Source organism: Solanum dulcamara, chromosome 8, assembly GCF_947179165.1.
Source record: "Solanum dulcamara chromosome 8, daSolDulc1.2, whole genome shotgun sequence".
Classification (NCBI taxonomy): Eukaryota; Viridiplantae; Streptophyta; class Magnoliopsida; order Solanales; family Solanaceae; genus Solanum; species Solanum dulcamara.
In genome coordinates this window covers 33,768,740-33,795,614 of record NC_077244.1, presented here as the reverse complement: position 1 = coordinate 33,795,614, position 26,875 = coordinate 33,768,740, and the positions used below count along the sequence as shown (strand labels likewise).

Genomic DNA, 26,875 nt, shown 5'->3' with positions numbered 1-26,875 from the left:
GAGGTAAAAATGTAGTTTTAGTTACTGATTTAGTCATTTTCGAAATGAAATTTTATGGAATTTTGGAAGAGTGTATCTTTGTCAATATAACTCCGTTTTGAGTAATTCTTGAGGCTAGATTGTGGGGTTTTTTGCAAGAAACATCATGGTGTAATTTTTTTTAATTGACAGATTTTCTTTTTTGAGAAAATCGACGTGGAAAGAGGCTGCCTTATATTGTTTTATTAGTTTGAAAATGTGGGAATTGATTGTTTGATCGTCTTACGTAATTTTCCACCCCAAATTATGTTATAAATCTGATTTGTGAGCTTGGGGTGATGTTTAGAACCTATTTTGGGGGTCAAATCCAGAATTTTATATGTGGGTCCCACAATTCCCATTTTCGACTCTGAAATTTATCCATCTCCAAAAATTATGAAATTAGTGTCTAAATGACCGTATCGATGTCGTGGTTCTATTTTTGATAACTTGGCAGCGTTCCGAGGCCGTTCGAAAGGGAAAAGCTCTAGCACAGTGAATTGAAGCTCGCGTATTTAGCCTACAGGTAGGCTACGATTTAACTTATCTTTAGATTGAGCTGGAATGTGTGAAAGAATGTTGAAATAGTTGGAATTTGGTTTGGGTAGTTTGATTGTATATCTTAAGTGGTAGAAATCATGCTTTAGGCTTATTATCAGGTTTACGGATATTTAGAAGCATGTGTATCTTGTCGTTATTTGTTAGTATTATAAAGAGAGTTGAATGAGCATGTTGTTGATACTGTGGGGTATGTTGTCCTTAGTATAGGATGTAAACTTGCTTTAGATGTCCCGGCGTCATTTCGGTGGACTTAGATCCTTGTAGAATGGTGTAGCGGGCTAGTGGCTGGTAGTTTAGCCTTAGTTAGGCGTTACCCTTGCTCTTAAAAATATCTTCATCGATAAATCGATACAATTGTGACTTTCATGATGCGTCGATAATATTAGATTTCATGATCATTGACTTTGGCTTCGGTTCCATTTTTGGCAGCATATCGGTTGACTCATTTGGGAAAAGATTTTTGGTACTTTTGTATTCTAGTTGGGAAGTAGAATGTTTGGCATCATGGGATAAATTATCTGTGAGCATCCAGGTATCAAGTTCCGGCCTCCATTCTAAATTATCGGAGAGCATTCGGGTACTCAGCCCCGGCCTCTACCGACTTGCTAGTATGACGAGCATCCGGGTATCCAGTCTCGGCCTTGATCATACTGATGTATTACGGCGAGCATCCAGGTACCCAGTCCCGGCCTTGACCGCACTTATGTATTATGGCAAGCATCCGGGTATCCAGTCCCGGTCTTGGCCACTTTGAACATTCGGGTGAGCATCTGGGTCCCAGTCCCGGCCTCGACTCCTAAGTCACCACTAGATCGATTGACTCTTAGAGTTTCTGGGTTTGGAAATGATATAGTACTTTAGCTCCTAACATCGCAGATTCTTGGTTTCTAGCCTTGGTAGTTGTAGCTATTCTGTATACTTGGCGGGCTTATGGGGGTTCATTCGAGTTTTTATTTAACTTGCGCACTAGTGTTCTGGTTGGGCTTATAGGGCCCAGTTGGGTATAGTTAGTTGTAGTTCTCATAGGTAGTACTCTTTTTCCTTTTGATGCTTATGTTGACTCCTATTTAGGCTATTCTTCTTTTTCATATTATTTTTACCTTTTCTACTCAGTCGGCCAATGATGCATACTGGGTACCTATTGTCTTAGTACTCATACTATACTCTGCATCTACTTTCGTGATGCAGGACCGAGCACCAGCTATCGCCGTGGATAAATCGAGCCTGTTGCAGTCAACTTTGAAGACTAGGGTGAGTATTTGGCATTTTTGGATCATTCCTATCTCCTTCAGCATGGATGGCCAGTCTTTTACCTTCTGAGACTAGCCAGTAGTTATATATATTTTCGGTCCACTTTCGGGACTTGTACTCGTATTTTATTTTGTAGCAGCTTTGTACTTGTGACTTCCAGGTCTCGAAGGGATCTTTAGTTGTTTAAAACATGTTTTGGTTTACTTTCGCTTATTCATTCTGTTTACTTTTATAATTCGATACTCTTATTTAGTTTCTGCCCTCAAACCCATTACTTGAAGTTCCGGATTGACGGGTCGTCTTACCTACTAGAGGGTTATAGTAGGTGTCATTATGACCTAAGGAATTGGGTCGTGACAAGTCAACCCCATAATACTCACTATTTTGTAGGCCTCATCAATGAACTCTTGAGGATTCTCATCAACTTTCAATCCATGAAACTCCGGAAGATTCATTCGTGCAAAGTCCTCTACTCTTGAGGCAGGAGTAGGAAAATTAAGCGAAGCCGCAATCCCTTGGTTGGTCACCACTTGGGATAGCATAGTAATGGCGGTTTAAAATTCTGCATTAGTCACTTGGTCCAGTAGAGCACCATTTTCTTGAGGATCCGGGGGAGCTTGGGCTTCATTAGCATTATTTCCCCTTGAAAATGGTGGTCTTCTTAGAGCCATTCTTCTGAAAATTGCAAAGAAGGACCGTTAGGGAAAAGAAGTCTTACGGTAAACTCTATAGCATGACATAGATTATGAAAGAAGTGAGAATTCCTAAAATATCTCATAGCCTCCTATTCATATATGTGAAATGCTTCACAACCATGTCAAAAGCAAATTGATCACAAAATTCACTCAATTGCTATCGTTCATTTAATCTATTTTTCTTAATGTGATAATTCATTTTAATATCATTGCAAATAGTTAAACCTTCTTGAGTACAAACACTAATAATTTTACCATAGGTAAGAGACTCATAAGGAATCTTAGCATTAGTACCACGAATACTTTTTCTAACCCGTTCAACAAAAACAGAAGGTAAACCATCAATAAATTTGGATTTCCAATGTTAATGGCTACAATCATATAATTCCATAACTCTACTCAGGAAAACATCTTTATACCATCTACAATCAGACAATTGTCTACAGCGTAAATTTTGTAAAGTAGTTTGAATAGTTTCAGCATCATCAGTCCAACGACCACAAAAATGTTCTACCATTGTAGTAACTAAAGTATAAACAGCATTAGGATGAGTTTGGTCAGAAGTACTCATATCAGCAAATTCATAAGCTAATTGACCAGCTATGTGATGGACACTAGTGGTATTCATAATTGTAATCCGTTGTTCTTGATTCAAAAAGTTATCCCACCAGACTTTTAATTGACTGGTAAAACCAGCAACAATCATAGAAGCAATATCTTTATCAGAATTCTTATTAACTTTACAAATTGTACTATACATTAACATTCTATGCACAGTAGTAAAACTTTGTTTATCATTAAAACCATCAATATTCAATTCATAAATTTCCCTACTGTTGTAACTATTACTAAAAGTGTGATCTCTTTCATCATTTAAACCATCAATAAGAGTAGGTCTGTTATAATAATACATGCGTTGAATAGGCTTGTCAGCCCATTTAGTATTTATTCTATTCACAAAAAAATCGTGTCTTGCCTGTTGGGTAATAAAATCTTCTTCTTTTGCAGATAAAATAGATTGAGGTTCCAAATCCAAATTAGTAACGTGAGAAGATAAATCAATATTTTTTAACTTGTCACGCAATAGCTGTTCAATATCACTAGAAGATTCAGTTTTAAAATTCTGTATTTCAGGAGGTGGTTGTAAAGTATTTTTGACAATTGTTTTGTCAACCTTATTTTTAGTAAAAGACTCAATTTTTTCATGCAAAGATTTAGACTGTTTTAAATAATTATCCAGATTTTTATGCAAAGTCATAATATGTTCACCTAACTGTAACATCCCGTAAAAACGTTGTATACGATGTTTCAATTTTTGCCTAAACATGATACAACCTCTGTATTTTGGTCATAACTTTTCATAGGAATATCCAAATTGAGTGATTCAAATTTCTGAATAACCACAAGATCATTACCTACAACTTTTATGAAGACCATATTTTAATATTCGGAGGTTAAGTAGGTCAAATAAATTAATCTTTGTAAGGTAGGATGCTGTGACGGAAATGAGTGTTTATAGAAGAAAATTCATATCTCACTGTAGGTTTATCCAAATTGGTTGATTCTTGAACGATATGAAACTAGACTTCCATATCTACAATTATTATGAAGACACAAAATCCTAATAAGGAATTTATCTTATTCAAACGCAGCTCCCAAAAAGAGTATTTTGTCAAGGATAACTCATTTCACCTACCATAGAAAGATCTAGATACATTTGACATCACTCATGACATAAATTGTCCTCCATTTTACATCATCCATGACATCAATATATTCCACTAAATTTTCAGATTTTTATTTATAATTATTTTATTTATTGTTAGGTCCTCTTTCCCACCTATAAATACCCACCTTATTTCCTCATTTTATTCATCAAGCTTTCTCAAGCAAATCTTCTCTCTATACACTTCTTTACACATTCTCAAATATAGTTTTAGTTCTTAGTAGTGAAGAAATACTATTCCGGTAATTCATATATTCCGGGTAGTACACAAAACGTTCCGGCAAGGAGAGAAGCTAGGACTCAAGAGTGGTCATTAAGTCTTCCAGTACCAACTAAAGCTTCGGTTTCCAGGTATGTAAGGTTTCAATGAGAGTATTCCTTCCACTCTCATGTCTAAATTATTTTGATTATATGATAAATTATGTTTATTTTCTTTAAGTTTTACTCTAAGTTATGTGGGTGTTTATCCATGGGTTCTTCCACCCATGTAGTCCAAAAACTCTTTCAATTAAATATCTTGATTTCAAGTAATATTTTCTTATGTTAATTCTTAATTTTACTTAATAGTATGAATCATGGTTAAACTAATGATTATTGCTCTATTTTGATGCAACATAATTTCATATGTATGAATTGATGGTTTACAAGTAATTCTTTTATTTATCTATTTAAAGGTTCTTGAAATTCATGGTGGGTTGTTTAAAGCATGATTTTTAATTAATGGATTTCAAAGTATTTATGTATATTTATTTACATACATATTTACAAGTTGAAGTGATTTGAACCCACCTAGTTTTACTATGTTTTTAATAAAGTTTGACTTGAAAGCTTTGACTCCAAATAAATATTTATGAAAGCAATATCTATGATCAAAAAGGGAGTCTTATGAAATGAAAGAATGATGAAATGATATGAATCATGGATTCTTTATGCAATAAGGACAATTCTTGCATATTTGAATTATCAAATCTTTTAATGAGCTATTCTATCGAATATGATGTTTAAATTCTCAAGTTATATGCTATGAATATTTTAAAGTATTAAACTATTCTGTGGGATTGACTTAGCACCGAATGAGGCATTGAGGTGAGATTCGGTAAGGAAATCCTAGTAGCAACCCCTTGTCTCATTAACTATGTGCCAACATAGGAGCCCTTGTAGGCTTAGGCTAATGGATCCATAAATATCCCTTAAAGTTAAAGTTAAAGAAATGAATGAAGTTGATGGAGTTCTATCTGGCAAGTAGTCTCCCCGGCCAACGTAGGGGGTTATGTTGGATTCCATGTAATAGCTCGCATGGTCTTAAATGTCGGTTATGGTTAATTTTCCACAAAATGAATGTTTTAAAGGATATATATATGATTTATTATGCATACATTAAATTATGTTCCATATTACATAAATGTTTTAATGTTTTCTCAATGTTCATGCATCCTTACATACTTAGTACATTCAAAGTACTAACGCATACTCTTTTGCCTACATGATATCACCATGTAGGGATCAGTGCTCCTCCTCATTCTCCTCCACGTGGCTAGTTGATATTCCATTGAAGACTACTTTTGGTGAGTTCCCATGTTCCGGGAACAATACTCCTTTATCTTTTTAGTTTATGATATGTTAAGATATTTTACTATGGAATTTCTTCTATTATGATTGAGGGTGAGCTAGGGATTTGTCTTAGCCCTGTTAAATCTAATAGTTAGAGGTATTGTTGGACATATGTAAGTTGAAGATTTATTATGATTTCCGCTTGTTTATTTATCATCATTACCTATGAAAGGCTAAAAGAATGCTAAGAGGCTTGTTTGAGGTACTTTCGGGTTCCTCATTCGCCATATCACGTCTAGGCCCTAGGCTTGGGTCGTGACACTAACACACTTAAATAATAATTAGCATAATTTTGCTGTTTGAGAATAATGTTTACATGTTCACAATTTAATAAAGCACCTCTATTTTCAAACAACTTAGAAAAAGCAGTAAAATTTATAGTTTTATCATCTTTATTAATTTTAAAAGATTGCATCGGAGGCAATGATGAAATAACTATATCACGAGAAGAAGATAAATGATATTCATGTTCAATCACAGATAAATATTGTCCTACATATTTAATCATAAATCATGGTACAAATGGTAAGACAATATTTTCTTTTGCAAGATCAGTATAAAAATTATCTTAAAAATATTTCTGTTCTTCTTTTGTAAATGATGGAAAACTATTTTCTAAAAGATTCTCATTTTGGACAATAAAATTCAACAGATATTTTTTTTCGGTGAACCCGAACTTAAATCAATAGTTGTATTAATCATGTTAAACCATTTGGAAAATTCATTTCATAATCTATAGGATCACTTAAATTATCCTCTCCCCTAGCAATATTTTTATTATCTATGATAATATGGTCAAATCTTGGAGGAACAGTTTCTCTAATTTGAGATGTAGATGCCCTAGAAGGCATATCTACCAAATAATTAGCAGGTAAAATATAAGAAGATACAAATCTGGTTAATCTAAAAGAAGAATCAGTAATTTTGGGAATATTATTATTTTTAAATCTGAGTCTAACAGTACCATCCTTAGTTTGTGAAATCTCAAAAATTTCTTCACAAGTAATATTTTGAGGAATATCAGCTTCTTGAATAATCCATTCATCAGAAAAATTAATTTCTTTCCATTTAATTAATCTACGAGTAATAATTCTTGATTTAGAAAAATTATTTTTAAATAAAACAGTCTCATTATTTTGGTCACCAATTCGACATTTAGGAGATAAAGTATATAAAGGTCTATACACAATTCTAGTACAAATACAAATTATTTTTGTACCAGATAAATAATTATTACCATTAATTTTTATATTCAAAATCAAGGACTGCAAAACATTCACATCAGTTAATGCCACATTCAAATTCGGATAAGCATTAAAATAAACCACACCATAAGCCAAACTTGACTATATAGTACCAATCAGAGAATTATTCCAGTTTAAATTTCTACCATCTCTTAAAGCAGCAATAAAACTCTCAGATAAACCTTTTAAAGTTAAGGGTTTAAAAGCTACTTGAACCAAACCAATATGCAAATAATTGTAATCTTTGTTTTTAGAATAATCTATATCATTTTGGGTAAATAAATAAAAAAATATCACTTTTCTTTTCCATAGTAAAACTTAATTCAGTAGTTTTAACAGTAGTTTTACCAGCATATTTTTCAAAAGTACCAAGTTTATAAATAGTTTGTACATCTACTCTAGGAATCGTCCAAGTATTCAATAAATTTTAGTTAACAGGTAAATCTATTTGTTCTTTTAACATATTTTTAATATTTTTATTATTATTATTCTTATTATTAAAAACAACTGAACAATCCTTAGCTCTTAATTCTGATAAGCAAACTATCTGTTTATTAAATAAATGAGTTATATAATCTTATAGATCTAAATATAATTTCATGCATATAGGAATGGTGCAGATTGCCTTTAAGCCTTTAACTCTTAAAGGGTTGCCAGAAACCTTTCTAGCTGAACTTAGAGATGCTAGAAATCTAAATTTTAGACAATCATTAATGGGTTCTATTGAATCAACGGTGGCGTATGGTCCAGTTTATTTCAATACCCAACCTAACCTTTAATTATCTTTGTCTGATGTTAATATTCTAGATAAATTAACATTAAATGTTAAAACACATGGTTATAACTGTGTCTTAGGTTCTGAGTTAATATGTTTATCTTATAGAATCTATTTCAAACTATTATCTACTTTGAATCCTCGATGTAAATTATATGATACATCTAATCAGACTATATTAGTTGAAACTAATTTTACTAAATCAAAGGTCACTACTAGAAGACCTATTAGGTGGAAAGAAATTAATTTCCCAACCACATCGACTTTAGAATCAGTTATAGCGCCCAACCAAGTTACCAACAACTTGACTAAGAGTGAGTATTCTTATATAACTCAAAATCCCGATGGAAAAATATGCATCCAATTTTCTGATAATAAATCTCTGATTTATAAAACCCTTATGTATAACAGAAGGTCATTTTCTGTATATAGATCTTTGACTGAGATTCAGCATATTTCTCTTATTTTGTCTGAAACACATGTATATTGTCCAGCTCGTAATAGATCTTTATCTTTACATACTTTAAGTGATACTTTGAGTGAAAAACAGGTTGAAAGAGTTAAAATTGACCCTGTCACTAATATTGTATAGGCTACTGATAAATTATCTGATTTAGATCCAGCTGCATCAGAAATGGATTTTGACCCTAATGAGGGTGCTGATAGAAATAAACTCTGAATTATGATGACACACCAAATAGATTTTAGTCCAGGATCCTTGGCACGTCAACATATTCAGAAAGAATTTCATCACAATAAATGGAACAAGTTTAAAATTTGGTTTTTTGAGACTTATAGTCAAGATGATTTAAATAATATTTCTAAAGAATTTTATGAATTCTGTGCTCTACATAATCAAATTATGTACTTTGTTCCTTGGTTTATAACAACTTATTTACCTTTATATGTCAAGGTATTAGAACAAAGAACCTTTAAAGATGGAAGTGGTAATCTTATTAAAGTTGTTTACCCTCCTCAAAATCCCTTTATTTTACCAAATAATACTGGTCTCACATTCTCAGCATATCAAAAATTCATTGATAATGATGTTGCTAAAATTAGCATACGTGAAATAAATAATTTAATAGCTCAAAATAATTATTTAAGCCATTATGTTAAAGTTATGGGAGAACATATTAGTTCTCTTGATGGAAAACTTGATGAATTAATTATTTTGGTTAAATCCATTAATAAGAATCAACCATCTTATGTTGCCTCTTCGTCTGAAAATAAGAAAATTCTTCAGACTCCTACTCATAAAAGACCTATAGAAGTAAAGGAATTCAAATCAAAATTCTTAACTGATTTAAAAGCACTTCTTGATAAGAAACTAGCCAATTTAAATGTTAAACCTATTGGTATTACAGATAACTTTCCAATGGAAAAAGTTATTTCAGAACTTAAACCATTTCACCATAGAAGTTATAAAGCTAAAAAGAAAGAGAAAAATAGCAGATATGCTACTAAACCCTCAATGTTGACCTACTATTACCCTCATCCTACTCCTTAAGACGTCTTAATAGAAGAAAGAGACTGGATTCAGTTTAGTATATCATATAGTGGTGATCAAATTTATGAATGGAATGTTGATGGCTTAACTGATAGACAAGTCTCCATTTTTGTAACATCCCCTAAAAACATTGTATACGATGTTTCAATTTTTGCCTAAACATGATACAGCCTCTGTATTTTGGGCATAACTTTTCATAGGAATATCCAAATTAAGTGATTCAACTTTCTGAGTAACCACAAGATCATTACCTGCAACGTTTATGAAGACCATATTTTAATTTTCTGAGGTTAAGTAGGTCAAATAAATTAATTGTTGTAAGATAGAATGTTGTGACGGAAATGAGTGTTTATAGAAGAAAAATCATATCTCACTGTAGGTTTATCCAAATTGTTTGATTCTTGAACTATATGAAACTAGACTTCCATATCTACAATTCGGATGAAGACACCAAAGCCTAATAAGGAATTTATCTTATTCAAACGCAGCTCCCAAAAAGAGTATTCTGTCAAAAATAACTCATTTCACCTACCATAGAAAGATCTAGATACATTTGACATCACTCATGACATAAATTGTCCTCCATTTAACATCATCCATGAAATCAATATATTCCACTAAATTTTCAGATTTTTTTTATAATTATTTTATTTATTGTTAGGTCCCTCTTTTCCACCTATAAATACTCACCTTATTTCTTCATTTTATTCATCAAGTTTTCTCAAGCAAATCTTCTCTCTATACACTTCTTTACACATTCTCAAATATAGTTTTAGTTCTTAGTAGTGAAGAAATACTATTCCGGTGATTCATATACTCCGGGTAGTACACAAAACGTTCCAGCAAGGAGAGAAGCTAGGACTCAAGAGTGTTCATTAAGTCTTTCGGTACCAACTAAAGCTTCGGTTTCCAAGTATGTAAGGCTTCAATGAGAGTATTCCTTCCACTCTCATGTCTAAATTATTTTGATTATATGATAAATTATATTTATTTTCTTTAAGCTTTACTCTAAGTTATGTGGTGTTTATCAATGAATTCTTCCATCCATATAGTCCAAAAACTCTTTCAATTAAGTCTCTTGATTTCAAGTAATATTTTTGTTGTGGTAATTTTTATTTATTTACTTAATAGTATGAATCATGGTTAAACTAATGATTATTGGTCTATTTTGATACAACATAATTTTATATGTATGAATTGATGGATTGCAAGTAATTTATTTATTTATATTTTTAAAGGTTCTTGAAATTCATGGTGGGTTGTCTAAAGCATGACTTTTAATTAATGGATTTTAAAGTATTTATGTATATTTATTTACATACATGTTTTTAAGTTGAAGTGATTTGAACCCACCTAGTTTTACTATGTTTTTAATAAAGTTTGACTTGAAAGCAATATTTATGATCAAAAGAGAGTCTTATGAAATGAAAGAATGATTAAATGATATGAATGATGGATTCTTTATGCAATAAGGACAATTCTTGCATACTTGAATTACCAAATATTTTAATGATCTATTCTACCGAATATGATGTTTTGAATTCTCAAGCTATATGTTATGACTATTTTGAAGTATTAAACTATTCTGTGGGATTGACTTAGCACCGAATGGGTCATTGAGGTGGGATTCGGTAAGGGAATCCTAGTAGCAACCCCTTGTCTCATTAACTATGTGCCAACATAGGAGCCCTTGTAGGCTTAGGCTAATGGATCCATAAATAGCCCTTAAAGTTAAAGTTAAAGAAATGAATGAAGTTGACGGAGTTCTAACTGGCAAGTAGTCTCCCCGGCCAACGTAGGGGTTATGTTGGATTCCATGTAATAGCTCGCATGGTCTTAAATGTCGGTTATGGTTAATTTCCCACAAAATGAATGTTTTAAAGGATATCTATATGATTTATTATGCATACATTAAATTATGTTTTTAATGTTTCCTCAATGTTCATGCATCCTTACATACTTAGTACATTCAAAGTACTAACGCATACTCTTTTGCCTACATGATATCACCATGTAGGGATCGGTGCTCTTCCTCGTTCTCCTCCACGTGGCTAGTTGATATTCCATTGAAGACTACTTTTGGTGAGTTCCCATGTTCCGGGAACAATACTCCTTTATCTTTCTAGTTTATGATATGTTAAGATATTTTACTATGGAATTTCTTCTATTATGATTGAGGGTGAGCTAGGGACTTGTCTTAGCCCCATTAAATCTAATAGTTAGAGGTATTGTTGAACATATGTAAGTTGAAGATTTACTATTATGATTTCCGCTTGTTTATCATCATTACCTATGAAAGGCTAAAAGAATGCTAAGAGGCTTGATTGAGGTACTTTCGGGTACCTCATTCGCCATGTCACGTCTAGGCCCTAGGCTTGGGTCGTGACAATTTTTTACATCGAATGTTGATGTATGCTACTATTTGTAAATTTACAAGGCATAATGATGATCATACCACCTGTAAAATGATAATAGCAGGATTCACTGGCCAATTACGAGGCTGGTGGGATAATTTTTTAACAAACGATGCTCGTATAGCTATCATTTCTTCCATAAAAAGAGAAGTAACAACAGAGGCAGTTATTTCTAAAGAAGGGACATCCCAAAGACCAGTTGAAAATGTTCAACAAGATGCTGTCTATACTCTGGTTTTAACCATATTAGAACATTTTAATGGTAGATTTACCAATCAAAATGAGACTCTTCGAACACTTCTAAATGGACTCTGTTGTAGACATTTAGGTGAATTTAGGTGTTATAAAGACACATTTTTAATTCGCGTAATGGACTTACTTAAAAGTAATAATATTCATTGGAAGACTAAGTTTATAGATGGTCTTCCTCCTTTATTTGCAGAAAGAGTTCGAAAAACTCTTAGAGGAACTCATTTTGCTATTCCTTCTGATGTCTTTACTTATGGCCAATTAATTGACACTTGCACTCAAAAAGGATTAAATATGTGCAATGAGCTTAAACTAGCTCAGCAATTAAAGGCAAAAACCAAAACAGAAAAGTCTCAATTAGGAGATTTTTGTGCTCAATTTGCTGTTGCAGGCCCTTCTCAAAAATCGGGTAAAATATTTTTAAAAACATCATAGTTCTAGGGAAGATAGGCCTTATAAATATTGCCGGAGTAAAGAAAAATGTGAGGCAAAAAGAACTCACCATAAATCTACTAGGTTTATAAAAAATTATTTTAAAAGAGATCTTAGCAAAATAAAATACTACGAGTGTGGTTAATATGGACATATTGCTCTAAATTGTAAACTACAAAAACTTAAAGGTTTAAACCTTGCAGAAGATATTCACGATAAAGTTTATGATTTATTATACACTTCTGGTTTTGAATCAGATTATTCCTCTGAGTCTGAATCAAGTACTGAAGAATCTGAAAGTGAAGTTGCACTCATTGATTTTTCTGATAATGAGAATGAAGTTTCTCCTAAATATGGTGTTAATTTCACAGGTAATAACTGTTCTTGCAAAACTGATGAGTTTTATAAACTACAGTCTCAATTTCAAGATTTGAGTATGCATACTATTACTTCTGATAATATAATAGAACTACTAAAAGAAATTTCTGATGAAGAAACTAGGAGCAAAATCATTAATATGGCTTCTACAACCAGCTCCTAGTCTAATAAATTTAAATCCAAAATTGATATTGATTCAAAACCATACTCCCTAACAGAAGTTTTGGCTCGTCTTGATACAAAGACTAATACCACAGTAAGAGATATTTCTTTGGATGTTATAAAATTTGAAGTTGAAAAGCTAAAAAAAGAAATTAAATCTCTTAAACAGAATCAGATGATTCATAATCATAGGATTTCTCAACTGGAGACTAATGATACAGACACCTCTTCCATTAATAAAGGAAAAGAAAAAATCACTAATTTAGAACTAAGTAGTGAAGGTGATAATGAAGACTCTTCACCTAAACAAAATTCATTCTTAGGAATGCTTCAAATAGTAATAGCTCATCGTTGGTATATTAAATGTACCATTCTTATTAATAATGAATTCATCATTACCAACACTGCCATGATTGATAGTGGAGCAGATGTTAACTGCATTCAAGAATGATTAATTCCTTCAAGATATTTTGAAAAAACTACTCACGTGGTTAAATCTACATCTGGACATACTTTAGATATAAAGTACAAATTATCTAATACTTATATTTGCCAAAATAAGAGTTGTATTCCTCATTTCTTTTTATTAGTAAAAACCAAATGCATCCTCCAATTATACTTAGAACCTCTTTTATAAATACAATATATCATTTTTCAAAAATAGATGCAAAAGAATTTACTGCCAATTATAAAAATAAAGAAATAACTTTTTCATTCATAACTGAACCAGTTACTAGAGACATAAATGCTTTAATCCATATGAAATAAAAGCATGTAGATTTTTTACAACTGGAAATATACAATTTAAATATTTATGATACAATAAAATCTGCTAAGGTTCAAGAAAAGATTAAATTAATCTCTGAACAATTGACTATTGATGTTTGTGCCAATCATCCCAGTGCTTTCTGGAATAGAAATAAACATATTGTAACTCTTCCATATAAAGATGATTTTTCTGAAGAAAATATTCCCACTAGGTCACGTCCTTGTCAGATTGTAATGACCTTGAGGGTGATTTTCGAAAATTTGTACAAAACACGCGTGAACAGTAACACGCGTGGACAGTAACTTTTTGGGCAGAAAATGCTCCTTTCTTCCCATTTCAATATTTTTCATCATTTGTTTGAGTTCTTGAACTCCTTGAGGTGATTTGAGAAGAGATTTTCGAGGCAAAGTGTTGGGTAAGTGATTTTTGACCTAAAACCTTCCTTTTTCATTAAGATTTTGACGATTTTAACTCTTAAATTTTAGTTTCAAACCCCAAAAAATCTTTGTTTCTTCCCTAATCCGAATTTAAGGAAAATTGTGATTTTCAACTCGTTTTGAGCTCTATTTTTATGGGTTTTTCAACCATGAATTCCTTATTACCAATAGAATGGGATTGTTCAATAAATTTCCAGATTTGACCCTTTTCAAAAATAGTTAATTTTTGGACCATTTTACCCTCGATTCTGAAACCTATTAATATGGGTGTCATTAGACTCCTTGTGACGTGTATGTTTCATTGTTGATAGTGGGTTGTCATTCCGAGTGCTGAATTCGAGAGTTTCTTGTCCGGTGGAGGTATTCGAGTGCGGTTTCGGCAATTGAGGTAGGTTTGGCTATCTTTCTTTGAGATTGAGATGGGGTAATTAGTCATTCATATGTTATAGACTTTGGAATGGGGTTGTAGTATGAGTTGAGAATGTTATATATATTGTGATGTCCGTGTGAAGGCTTATTTATTAATGTGTTGCCATGACGGGGTTTATTTGTATTACATAGCCCGTGTGGGGGCCTTATTTGTTATCTTATTTGCTTTGAGAGCATGTGAATTATGATTTGCCTAAGAGAGAGGCTTGAGTATATTATTTGACTTGTGATGCCGCCTAAGAGATTGAGTTGGGGGTTTTGAGCATACTTAAGTATTGAAATATTGTTAAGAAAAGGGTGAATATTTAAATGAAAGTGTGTTCTTCCCGTTACTATTTATTGAGGGTAAATATCATGTGTAGGTTAAGTTTTGAGAACTTTAAACCTTATACCACATGTGAGTTGATTATTACTTCCATGCATATGTGTTTTGATGCATTCATCCTCATTCATCATATCATGAAACATGGGAAGTTGAGAAATATGGAAATTCTTTTTGAGAAAGAAAATGAAACACCTTTAAAACTTTGTATCTTGAGTCCCTAACCGAGGCAAATTTCCGGCAGGGTAGTGGATGCATTGTGATCCCAACCTTTGTATCTTGAGTCCCTGATCGAGGCAGTTTTCCGGTAGGGTAGTGGATGCATTGTGATCCTAACCTTTGTATCTTGAGTCCCTGACCGAGGCAGTTTTCCGGCAGGGTAGTGGATGCATTATGATCCCAACCTTTGTATCTTGAGTCCCTGACCGAGGCAATTTTCCGGTAGGGTAGTGGATGCATTGTGATCCTAACCTTTGTATCTTGAGTCCCTGATCGAGGCAGTTTTCTGGCAGGGTAGTGGATGCATTGTGATCCCTTGACCACGAGGAGGTGGCAAGGATAGTGAGATATTGTGATTGAGGTATATGGTCTGCGAGACCCCCATGGGTCCTGCTTGGTAGCACAGCTCGGCAGGTGTATACGACAGGCTGTGCGATAGTCTTGATTCCACCGTACCACCACATCATTGCATCATCATATTGCTCTGCATTGCATTGATATCTGTGCTGCTTGAATTATCTGATTAATTGTGATTATGAGCTGTTATTATGGGTTTACTTTACTCGCGCCAATATATATATAAACTGGCGGCACCGATGCCGAAGTGGGACTTTTCTGTATGCAGGTGGATGCGTTCCTTAGTTTATTTCATAGGTTTGATTAATTCCTTATACTCAGTCAGCTAAAACCTACTGAGTACATGTGAATTGTACTCACCCCTACTTTTGTGTCTCTTTTTGATGCAGATACTAGTCGGGGTACCCCACGTGGCAGTTAATATTCTAGCGGATTGTGTATTCTCAGATTTGTGGTGAGGTCCCAGAATTCGGATCGTCACTAGTCTATCATTATTTTTCAGTCTTTTGTATCATTCAGAGACTTATGTTGTATCTTCAGATTCGAATCTAGTATTAGATGCTCTTTATACTTATGACACTAGGTTTTGGGATAATTTCTTCATTATTTTTTTTCTTTTTATTTAAATTGTGGCATCACTTTCCCATTTGGGAGTCTTGTATGAGTTTTATTTTTAGGGTTACACATCAGATTAGGTTTTGAGATGTGTGCCATCATGACCTCAGTTTTTGGGTCGTGACAATTGGTATCAGAGCACTAGGTTCACCGGTTTTATAAGTTAAAGAGCAGGGTGTCTAGTAGAGTCTTGCGGATCGGTACGTAGACGTCCGTACTTATCTTCGAGAGGCTACAAGATACTTAATAGGAGAATTTCTTTCTTTTTACTCCCTTCATGCGATTTATTCATATCAAGTGTTGTATACCTCTGATCTATTCCTTCTGCGCAGATGGTGAGGACTAGAGCCACATTTACTGAGGGTGAGGCTGCACCTTCTGCTCGAGCCCTAGTAAGTGGGCGAGGTAGAGGACGTGGTGGAGTCAGGGGACGAGGCCGAGCAAGGGGAGCGGCAACTGCTCGTGGACGAGCTAGAGAGCTATCACTTGAGCCCATGTATGAGCATGAGGATGACTTAGAGCAGAAGACTGAGGAGTAGAGGCCATCCCAGCCTCCTGTGGTTCCCGATAGTGCTTCGATTCTTCAGGAGCTACTGGTTTGATTATTGGCTAGACTGGATGGTGCTCCTACCTCTGGTATTGTTTCAGGTGCTGTAGGTTCTCCTATCATAGTTGGTGCAACACCACCAGTTCAGGGGCCTAGTGTAGGATTTCAGACTTCTGGTTCATCTTCAATGCCTTCTATTGCACCTCCGAGATTTGCATCTCCGCCAGTTTCTGCTAATGCTGCCATATCGGTAGCTGAGCAGAAGAGTTTTGAGAGGTTCGTTCGATTGGCGCCTCCAAGGTTTGATGGTAAAGCCGGAGAGAAAGCCTATGACTTTTTGACTGAGTGCCAAGATAGATTGTTCAACCTAGGCATTTTAGAGGCACATGGAGTTGCTTACACTTCATATCAATTTGCGGGAGTGGCCAAAGAATGGTGGAGGTCAGTTCTTACTCGTAGACCTATTGGTTCTCCTATGATGAGTTGGGAACAGTTTACTGAGGTGTTCCTTGAGAGATTTGTGCCTTATAGCCTTCGTGATTAGCGTAGGGATGAGTTTGACAGACTGGAGCAGGGCTCCCTATCTGTATCTGAGTACGAGACTCGCTTCCATGAGTTATCTCGTTATGCTATGTCGAGTATTCCCACCGAGTTCGAGCGGATTCGCAAACTAGTGAAGGGATTCGCCGGTTATCTCCAGGAGGCTACAGCCTCTCTTGTATTGTCTGGGGGTACATTTCAGAGTATTATTGATCATGCCAGGATGATAGAGAGTATCCGATGTGCTAGACAGGGCGGGTCCAAGAGGTTCCATCGGCAGGGTCAATTCAGCGATCATTCCTCCAAGGGTAGAGAATATTCGAGTTCAGGAACCCATAGTTATCAGGGCAGACTAGTCCAGGCAGCTATTCAGGGTTCTTCGAGCTCCGGAGGTCGTTTTGACACTTCTAGTTATTCCCCACGGAGTTCAGGTCCTTGAGGTTGTTATGTGTGTGATGAGTTTGGGCATAAGGGCCAAGATTGCCCCAAACGTGCTCCTTCTACTAGACGGACCGGGGCACCAGTTGTTTGTTCTACAGATGCTCTAGCTGTTCGAGATTCTTCGTAGAATACTAGAGGTGGCACCCATGGTGCTAGGGGTAGAGTACGAGGTGGTGCTCGTGGGGGTTCACAGGCTAAGGGTGACCGTCAGTTATGCTATGCTATACCGGGTAAATATGAGGCAGAAGCCTCTGATGCAGTTATTACAGGTATTGTTCCAGTTTGCCATCATTCTGCTTCAGTATTATTTGACCCAGGGTCTACCTATACTTATATGTCGACTTATTTTGATGTGGGTATTGATTATGTGAGTGAGTCCCTTATTGTGCCTATTACTATTTCTACCCCAATAGGTGAATCTTTAGTAGTGGATCGGGTATACAAGGGATGTTTGGTGATATTTTCGGGTAGAGAGACCCATGCAGACTTGATTTTATTATACACGCTTGATTTTGATGTGATACTGGGTATGGACTGGTTATCTCCTTATCATGCTATATTAGATTGTTATGCAAAGACCGTGACCTTAGCTTATCCCGGTTTACCTAGCGTGGTATGGAAAGGTAATCCGAGTTCATATCCAAAGGGGGTGATATCTTATACTCGTGCTCGTCGCTTGATGGATAAGGGTTGTTTATCTTATTTGGCTCAAGTACGTGATCTCACCACGGAGTTATCTCATATAGAGACTACGAGGGTGGTGAGAGAGTTTATGGATGTATTTCCTACAGACTTGTCGGGAGTTCCTCCTGACCGTGATATCGATTTTGTGATTGATTTAGAGCATGACACTAAACCCATCTCTATTTCTCCTTATCGGATGGCTCCGGCAGAATTGAAAGAGTTGAAAGAACAATTGGAAGATTTATTGAAGAAAGGGTTTATTAGACCTAGTGTATCACCGTGGGGTGCACCGATTTTATTTGTGAAGAAGAAAGATGGTACTATGAGGATGTGTATTGACTATCGACAGTTGAACAAAGTCACTATCAAGAAAAAGTATCCTCTTCCTCGCATTGATGATTTATTTGACCAGCTTCAAGGTGCATCGGTGTTCTCAAAGATTGATTTGAGGTCGGGTTACCATCAGTTTTGAGTTCGGGAATCTGATATACCAAAGACTGCATTCAGGACTCGTTATGGGCATTATGAGTTTGTGGTTATGTCCTTCAGGTTGACTAATGCCCCGTCTGCTTTTATGGAGTTGATGAACCGGGTATTTTGACCTTATTTGGACTCGTTTGTGATCGTGTTTATTGATGACATCTTGGTTTATTCCAAGAATGAGGCGGATCATGTTAGGCACCTGAGGACAGTCCTTCAGAGATTGAGAGAGGAGAAGTTGTATGCAAAATTCTCCAAATGTGAGTTTTAGCTTGAGTCCGTGATATTCTTGGGTCATATAGTGACCAAGGATGGTATAATGGTTGATCCAGCCAAAGTTGCAGTGGTTCGTGATTAGGTTAGGCCTACTTCGATTACCGAGATTCGGAGTTTTATTGGGTTGGCATGCTACTATCGTCGGTTTGTTCAAGGATTCTCTTCTATTGCAGCCACATTGACTAGGCTAACTCAAAAGACCGTGATATTTCAGTGGACTGAGGAGTGTGAGGCGAGCTTTCAAAAGCTCAAGGAATTATTGACTTCAGCACCTATTCTAGCCTTACCCGAGGAGGGCATGGCATTTATTGTGTTTTGTGATGCTTCGGGAGTCGGCTTGGGTGGTGTATTGATGCAAAAAGGTAGAGTTATAGCTTATGCTTCTCGACAGTTGAAGGTACATGAGAAGAACTATCCTACCCACGACTTAGAATTAGTAGCGGTGGTGTTTGTTCTGAAGTTGTGGAGGCATTATCTCTATGGTGTGCATTGCGAGGTCTATACTGACCACCGTAGCCTTAAGTATATCTTTTCTCAGCCGAATCTGAACATGCGGCAACGTAGGTGGTTAGAGTTATTGAAAGACTATGACATTACCATACTTTATCATCCGGGAAAAGCTAATGTGGTAGCGGATGCTCTGAGTCGCAAAGCATCTAGCATGGGTAGTTTGGCCTTTCTTAAGGCTGTGGAGAGGCCTTTGGCATTGGAGGTTCAGTCATTGGCTAGACAGTTGGTCCGACTTGATATTTCTACACATTATGGTATTTTGGCCTTTGTGGAGGCTAGGTCTACTTTGATGGACCAGATTCGTACACACCAGTTTGAAGATGAAAAGTTGAGGGCCATTCGAGACAAAGTGTTAAGTGGTGAAGCAAAATCAGCCTCTCTTGATTCGGAAGGAGTTTTGAGGATTAATGGTCGCATTTGTGTGCCCAAGGTTAGTGAATGGGTACGTATGATATTGGAGGAAGCTCATTGTTCCAAGTATTCGATTCACCCAGGAGTGGCAAAGATGTTTCATGACTTGAAACAACACTATTGGTGGTGTGGCATGAAGAGAGACATTATTGATTTTGTGGCTAAGTGTTTAAATTGCCAACAAGTGAAGTATGAGCATCAGAAACCGGGTGGTCCTATGCAAAGGATGTCCATTCCTGAGTGGAAATGGGAGCGTATCACTATGGACTTTATGTCTGGATTACCTATGGCATTGGGTAAGTATGACTCTATCTGGGTGATTGTGGATCGATTGACCAAATCAGCCCATTTCCTTCCGGTGAAGACTAGCTACAATGCGGATCAGTTAGATAGGATCTATCTTCGTGAGATTGTTAGGCTGTATGGGGTGCCTATCTCTATTATATCGGATTGGGGTTCAGTGTTCACCTCTCACTTTTGGAAGGCATTACAGCGTGGTATGGGTACGCAGCTAGAGATGAGTTCAGCATTTCATCCCCAAACCGATGGTCAGTCCGAGCGGACTATTCAGGTGTTGGAGGATATGCTTAGGGCCTGTGTGATTGATTTTGGTGCCCGATGGGACCAACACTTGCCCTTAGCAGAGTTTTCCTATAATAACAGTTATCACTCCAGCGTTCAAATAGCACCATTTGAGGCATTGTATGGTCGTAAGTGTCGATCACCCATTGGATGGTTTGATTCTGTTGCGGTTGATGCATTGGATACTGACTTACTTAGGGATGCTGTGGAGCGGGTACGTTTGATTCAGGGTCGACTATTGACAGCTCAGAGTCATCAGAAGAGTTATGCTGATAGGAGGGTTCGTCCCTTAGAGTTCATGGTGGGTGATTGTGTGTGGCTTAAAATATCGCCCATGAAGGGTGTGATGAGATTCAGAAAGAAGGGCAAGCTTAGCCCAAGGTTTGTTGGCCCATTTGAAATCCTGAGGAGAGTAGGTGGAGTGGCATATAAGTTGGCCTTACCCCCTAAATTGTCAGCTGTCCATCCGGTGTTTCATGTTTCCATGCTTCGCAAGTACATACCGGATGAGTCTCATGTGATTTCTTATGATGCGGTAGAGTAGAGTCCGGATTTGACTTATGAGGAGGAGCCGACAGTTATTCTAGATAGGCGGCTTCGTAGACTCAGGACCAAGGAGGTCGCTTCGGTCAAGGTGCAGTGGCAGCATCGGCCTGCTGAGGAGGCGACTTGGGAGGTAGAGTCTGATATGCAGGCTCGGTACCCTCAGCTTTTTAAGACCCCAGGTACTTTATTTTATCTTATGTTCGAGGACGAACATCCTTTTTAGTGGTGGATATTGTAATGACCTTGAGGGTGATTTTCGAAAATTTGTACAAAACACGCGTGAACAGTAACACGCGTGAACAGTAACCTTTTGGGCAGAAAATGCTCCTTTCTTCCCATTTCAATATTTTTCATCATTTATTTGAGTTCTTGAACTCCTTGAGGTGATTTGAGAAGAGATTTTCGAGGCAAAGTGTTGGGTAAGTGATTTTTGACCTAAAACCTTCCTTTTTCATTAAGATTTTGACGATTTTAACTCTTAAATTTTAGTTTCAAACCCCAAAAATCTTTGTTTCTTCCCTAATCCGAATTTAAGGAAAATTGTGATTTCCAACTCGTTTTGAGCTCTATTTTTATGGGCTTTTCAACCATGAGTTCCTTATTACCAATAGAATGGGATTGTTCAATAAATTTCCAGATTTGACCCTTTTCAAAAATAGTTAATTTTTGGACCATTTTACCCCCGATTCTGAAACCTATCAATATGGGTGTCATTGGACTCCTTGTGACGTGTATGTTTCATTGTTGATAGTGGGTTGTCATTCCGAGCGCTGAATTCGAGAGTTGCTTGTCCGGTGGAGGTATTCGAGTGCGGTTTCGGCAATTGAGGTAGGTTTGGCTATCTTTCTTTGAGATTGAGATGGGGTAATTAGTCTTTCATATGTTATAGACTTTGGGATGGGGTTGTAGTATGAGTTGAAAATGTTATATATATTGTGATGTCCGTGTGGAGGCTTATTTATTAATGTGTTGCCATGACGGGGTTTATTTGTATTACATAGCCCGTGTGGGGGCCTTATTTGTTATCTTATTTGCTTTGAGAGCATGTGAATTATGATTTGCCTAAGAGAGAGGCTTGAGTATATTATTTGACTTGTGATGCCGCCTGAGAGATTGAGTTAGGGGTTTTGAGCATACTTAAGTATTGAAATATTGTTAAGAAAGGGGTGAATATTTAAATGAAAGTGTGTTCTTCCCGTTACTATTTATTGAGGGTAAATATCATGTGTAGGTTAAGTTTTGAAAACTTTAAACCTTATACCTCATGTGAGTTGATTATTACTTCCATGCATATGTGTTTTGATGCATTCATCCTCATTCATCATATCATGAAACATGGGAAGTTGAGAAATATGGAAATTCTTTTTGAGAAAGAAAATGAAACACCTTTAAACCTTTGTATCTTGAGTCCCTGACCGAGGCAGTTTTTCGGTAGGGTAGTGGATGCATTGTGATCCCAACCTTTGTATCTTGAGTCCCTGATCGAGGCAGTTTTCCGGTAGGGTAGTGGATGCATTGTGATCCTAACCTTTGTATCTTGAGTCCCTGACAGAGGCAGTTTTCCGGTAGGGTAGTGGATGCATTGTGATCCCTTGACCACGAGGAGGTGGAAAGGATAATGAGATATTGTGATTGAGGTATATGGTCTGCGAGACCCCCATGGGTCCTGCTTGGTAGCACAGCTCGGCAGGTGTATACGACAGGCTGTGCGATAGTCTTGATTCCACCGTACCACCACATCATTGCATCATCATATTGCATTGCATTGCATTGATATCTGTGCTGCTTGAATTATCTGATTAATTGTGATTATGAGATGTTATTATGGGTTTACTTTACTCGCGCCAATATATATATAAACTGGCGGCACCGATGCCGAAGTGGGACTTTTCTATATGCAGGTGGATGCGTTCCTTAGTTTATTTCATAGGTTTGATTAATTCCTTATACTCAGTCAGCTAAAACCTACTGAGTACATGTGAATTGTACTCACCCCTACTTCTGTGTCTCTTTTTGATGCAGATACTAGTCGGGGTACCCCACGTGGCAGTTAATATTCTAGCGGATTGTGTATTCTCAGATTAGTGGTGAGGTCCCAGAATTCAGATCGTCACTAGTCTATCATTATTTTTTAGTCTTTTGTATCATTCAGAGACTTATGTTGTATCTTCAGATTCGAACCTTGTATTAGATGCTCTTTATACTTATGACACCAGGTTTTGGGATAATTTCTTCATTATTTTTTTTCTTTTTATTTAAATCGTGGCATCACTTTCCCCTTTGGGAGTCTTGTATGAGTTTTATTTTTAGGGTTACACATCAGATTAGGTTTTGAGATGTGTGCCATCATGACCTCAGTTTTTGGGTCGTAACACAGATGAACGCTGAGTTAGTAGAATTCTATAAAAAGGAAATTGATAATCTCCTACAGAAAGGTTTAATAAAACCATCCAAATCACCATGGTCATGTACTGCCTTTTATGTTAACAATGCAGCTGCAAAGAAACGTGGTGTACCCAGGTTAGTAATAAATTACAAACCTCTGAATAAGTTTTTAAAATGGATTAGATATCCTATTCCAAATAAAAGAGACTTATTATCAAGATTATATGACGCCAATATATTCTCAAAATTTAATTTAAAATCAGGATATTGGCAAATTCAAATTTTTAAGGAATATACTTATAGAACTGCTTTTAATGTTACTTTTAGGCAATATGAATAGAACGTAATGCCTTTTGGATTAAAAAATGCCCCATCTGAATTCCAGGAAATCATGAATGATATTTTTAATCCCTATTTGGATTTTATCATTGTTTATATTGATGATATTTTAGTCTACTCAAAGACGTTTGAAACTCATATTAAACATCTTGATATCTTCAAAAGAATTGTGATACAAAATGGTTTAGTTATATATAAACCCAAAATGAGTCTATTTCAGACAGAAGTTAGATTTCTTGGACATAATATTTGCCAAGGTAAAATAACCCCTATTCAAAGATCCATTGACTTTGCTTCTAAGTTTCCTGATATTATAACTGACCGTACTATGCTTCGAAGATTTTTGGAAAGTTTAAATTATATTTCTCTTTTTTACAAAAATCTGTCTAGAGACTTATCGCCATTATATGAAAGGTTAAAAAAAATTATAAACTTCCTTGGACTGATAGTCTAACTGAATTAGTAAAATCTGTTAAACTACGTGTTAAATCTTTATCTTGTTTAACACTGGCCAACCCAGCTTGGCCAAAAATAATTGAAAATGATGCTTCTAATATTGATTATGGGGGAATACTTAAACAGATAAATTCCAATGATAAATGTGAATATCTTGTATGATTCCATTCAGGTAAATGGACTGAGGCCCAACGCAAAAATGCAATAGTGGCCCGTGAAATGTTATGTATTGTTAAATGCATTTTAAAATTTTAAGACGATTTATACAATCAACGATTTCTCATTAAAACAGACGGTCAATCAATCAAATATATGTTCGACAAAGATTTCAAACATGATGCCTTCAAATTAATATTTGCTAGGTGGCAGGCCCAATTAGCCCCATTTGATTTTGAAATCCAGTATAAAAAGGAAATGGATAATTCATTACCAGATTTCCTATCTAGGGAATACTTAACAAATTAATCATGTATTATTTCGCAGCTTTCTTTGAAGACAAAACTCTTATAACAATTTTAAAGGCTATCCCTTTAGGAGAAGATATTCAAACCAAGATTCTGGACAAAGTCATAGAAAATATTATCAAAGAAGAAATAGAATCATTTCACTTTTCTATTCATTCCTATGAGGACGATGAAGGTCCTTATTATCTTGATACATATAATTTCCTTGAATATCATTAATAGTTTACATTTGCAGATATAGCAGACCCACTGTGGTCTATAATCAGAAGCAGAAATACTACTCGAGCTAGAGGTAGGGGAAGATCTGCCACTTCACCAAGGCCATCATATGGCTCATAGTCATCTGGCAATTTTCCCGTTCTAAGAATGGGCAACAAAAGTTTGATAAACTCCAGAGTTGGTGAAACCTCTTCATCAACCCAGAAGGAAGATATTTCTTCAATCAATCTGGAAGATATTCCAGAAGAAAGTCCACTATATGGGCAATTGAAAGCATACTTGGAATCAAAAAAGCAAAAAGATACTTTGCTTCAATAACAAAAGAAATAGATGATAACAAAAATTATGAAGAAGTACCCACAAAAGAAATTATATTTTTTTAGAAAATTCTGATATTCAGAGGCAAGATGAACCCTGAAAGATTTTCCAGCGATATTTGGTACGGAGATTATATTTTCCAAGTGAGTCATACAAGACTCAAACGTATTATGAAACAATCTTTGATTAAAACAGGAAGTGCTGACTTCTAATATTTTACCACAGAAGAGAATATTTATAACTTCTCAAAAGTCATTATCAGACAGATTATATCTGTTGAAAAGTGGGGAATCTCCACAGTGAACGAACGACAGGTTTGTGTTAATAACATGAATATTAATCTTACTTATTGGGATTATATCTAAGCTTTTCACAAAGTTTTCTATTACAACAATGATAAACATAAACACACCTGGTTTATAAAGGTTTGTTCAAAGATTTTTGAAGGATCAATCCCCAATTGGTTCATAAGATGGTGGACATTCCACGGTCCCACGGTAAAGATTTTACCGTATATTTATCTTAACTTCTATAAAGAATGGACAAAGATTTCTCCATTCTTAACCGAATTATACTTGGCTGATCATGTATGCAATCTCGATAAAATCGATCAAATATATTTCTTTATTGAGTTTTCTAAACCATGAATCCATAAATTGCTTCCTGAGGTGGGGTATACCCCAGACGAAAAAATATCATGTCTCTACCATATTTATTATAATAATTTCTGGGATAAATTAACAAGAAATGATCCCAAAACCAAACAACCTTATGGTCAAGAACTTATTGACACTATTAAAACAAAACTCCAGGAGTATACTAAGCACCCTCAAAAGAACTTGGTGGCTGATAATTCAATCAAACATATTGCTCGAAGAATTTCAGTTCAACAAGGTGATAAAACTGAATTAATCAATGATTATTTGGAAGAAGTCAAGAAGAATTTACTTCAGACACTAACACAATATGATAAATCAGACTCTTCCATGAAAAGTGAGGCAAGCGATGATATCGTTGATGCACAATCTGATGGGCCTAGACCTATATTGTCTGAAAGTGAACTTGAATAAATAGAAGAATTCCTTGAATCTCTACAAGATAAGGAAGATTTCCTCCGCACATCTGTAAAAGGAAAAGGAAAAGCAGAATGAGACGGCCACTAAAAACTATCAAACGATTGAAAAAATGGCGAGCCATGCGAGGATATATCCCCAGCAGCTTCAAATGGAGACAAATTATATTTGTAACCACAATAGAAACACTGTATGCACAGTAGATATACTGTTTTAGAGACCCACATAAGGGACCCACTTGTACTATTTAGGGACCCATATGAGGACTACCTTTCATTTTGTGTGTCTCCTTAGCCCTTTTATATAAAGGGCATTTCATTTTATTTCTTAGACAAAGTTTTTCTACTCCCCTTCTCTCTCTACTACTATCTTCTCTCCCTTCTCTCTTGTAAACATAACCCTTTGTAAGATATTAATAAAAGGTTTGCAG

General features: G+C 35.7%; 1 pseudogene; it reads left to right on the top strand.

Moving 5' to 3' along the window:
• Positions 1–9,004: 9,004 nt before the first annotated feature.
• Positions 9,005–26,442, top strand: LOC129899870 (uncharacterized; annotated as a pseudogene).
• The last annotated feature ends 433 nt before the right edge of the window (positions 26,443–26,875 follow it).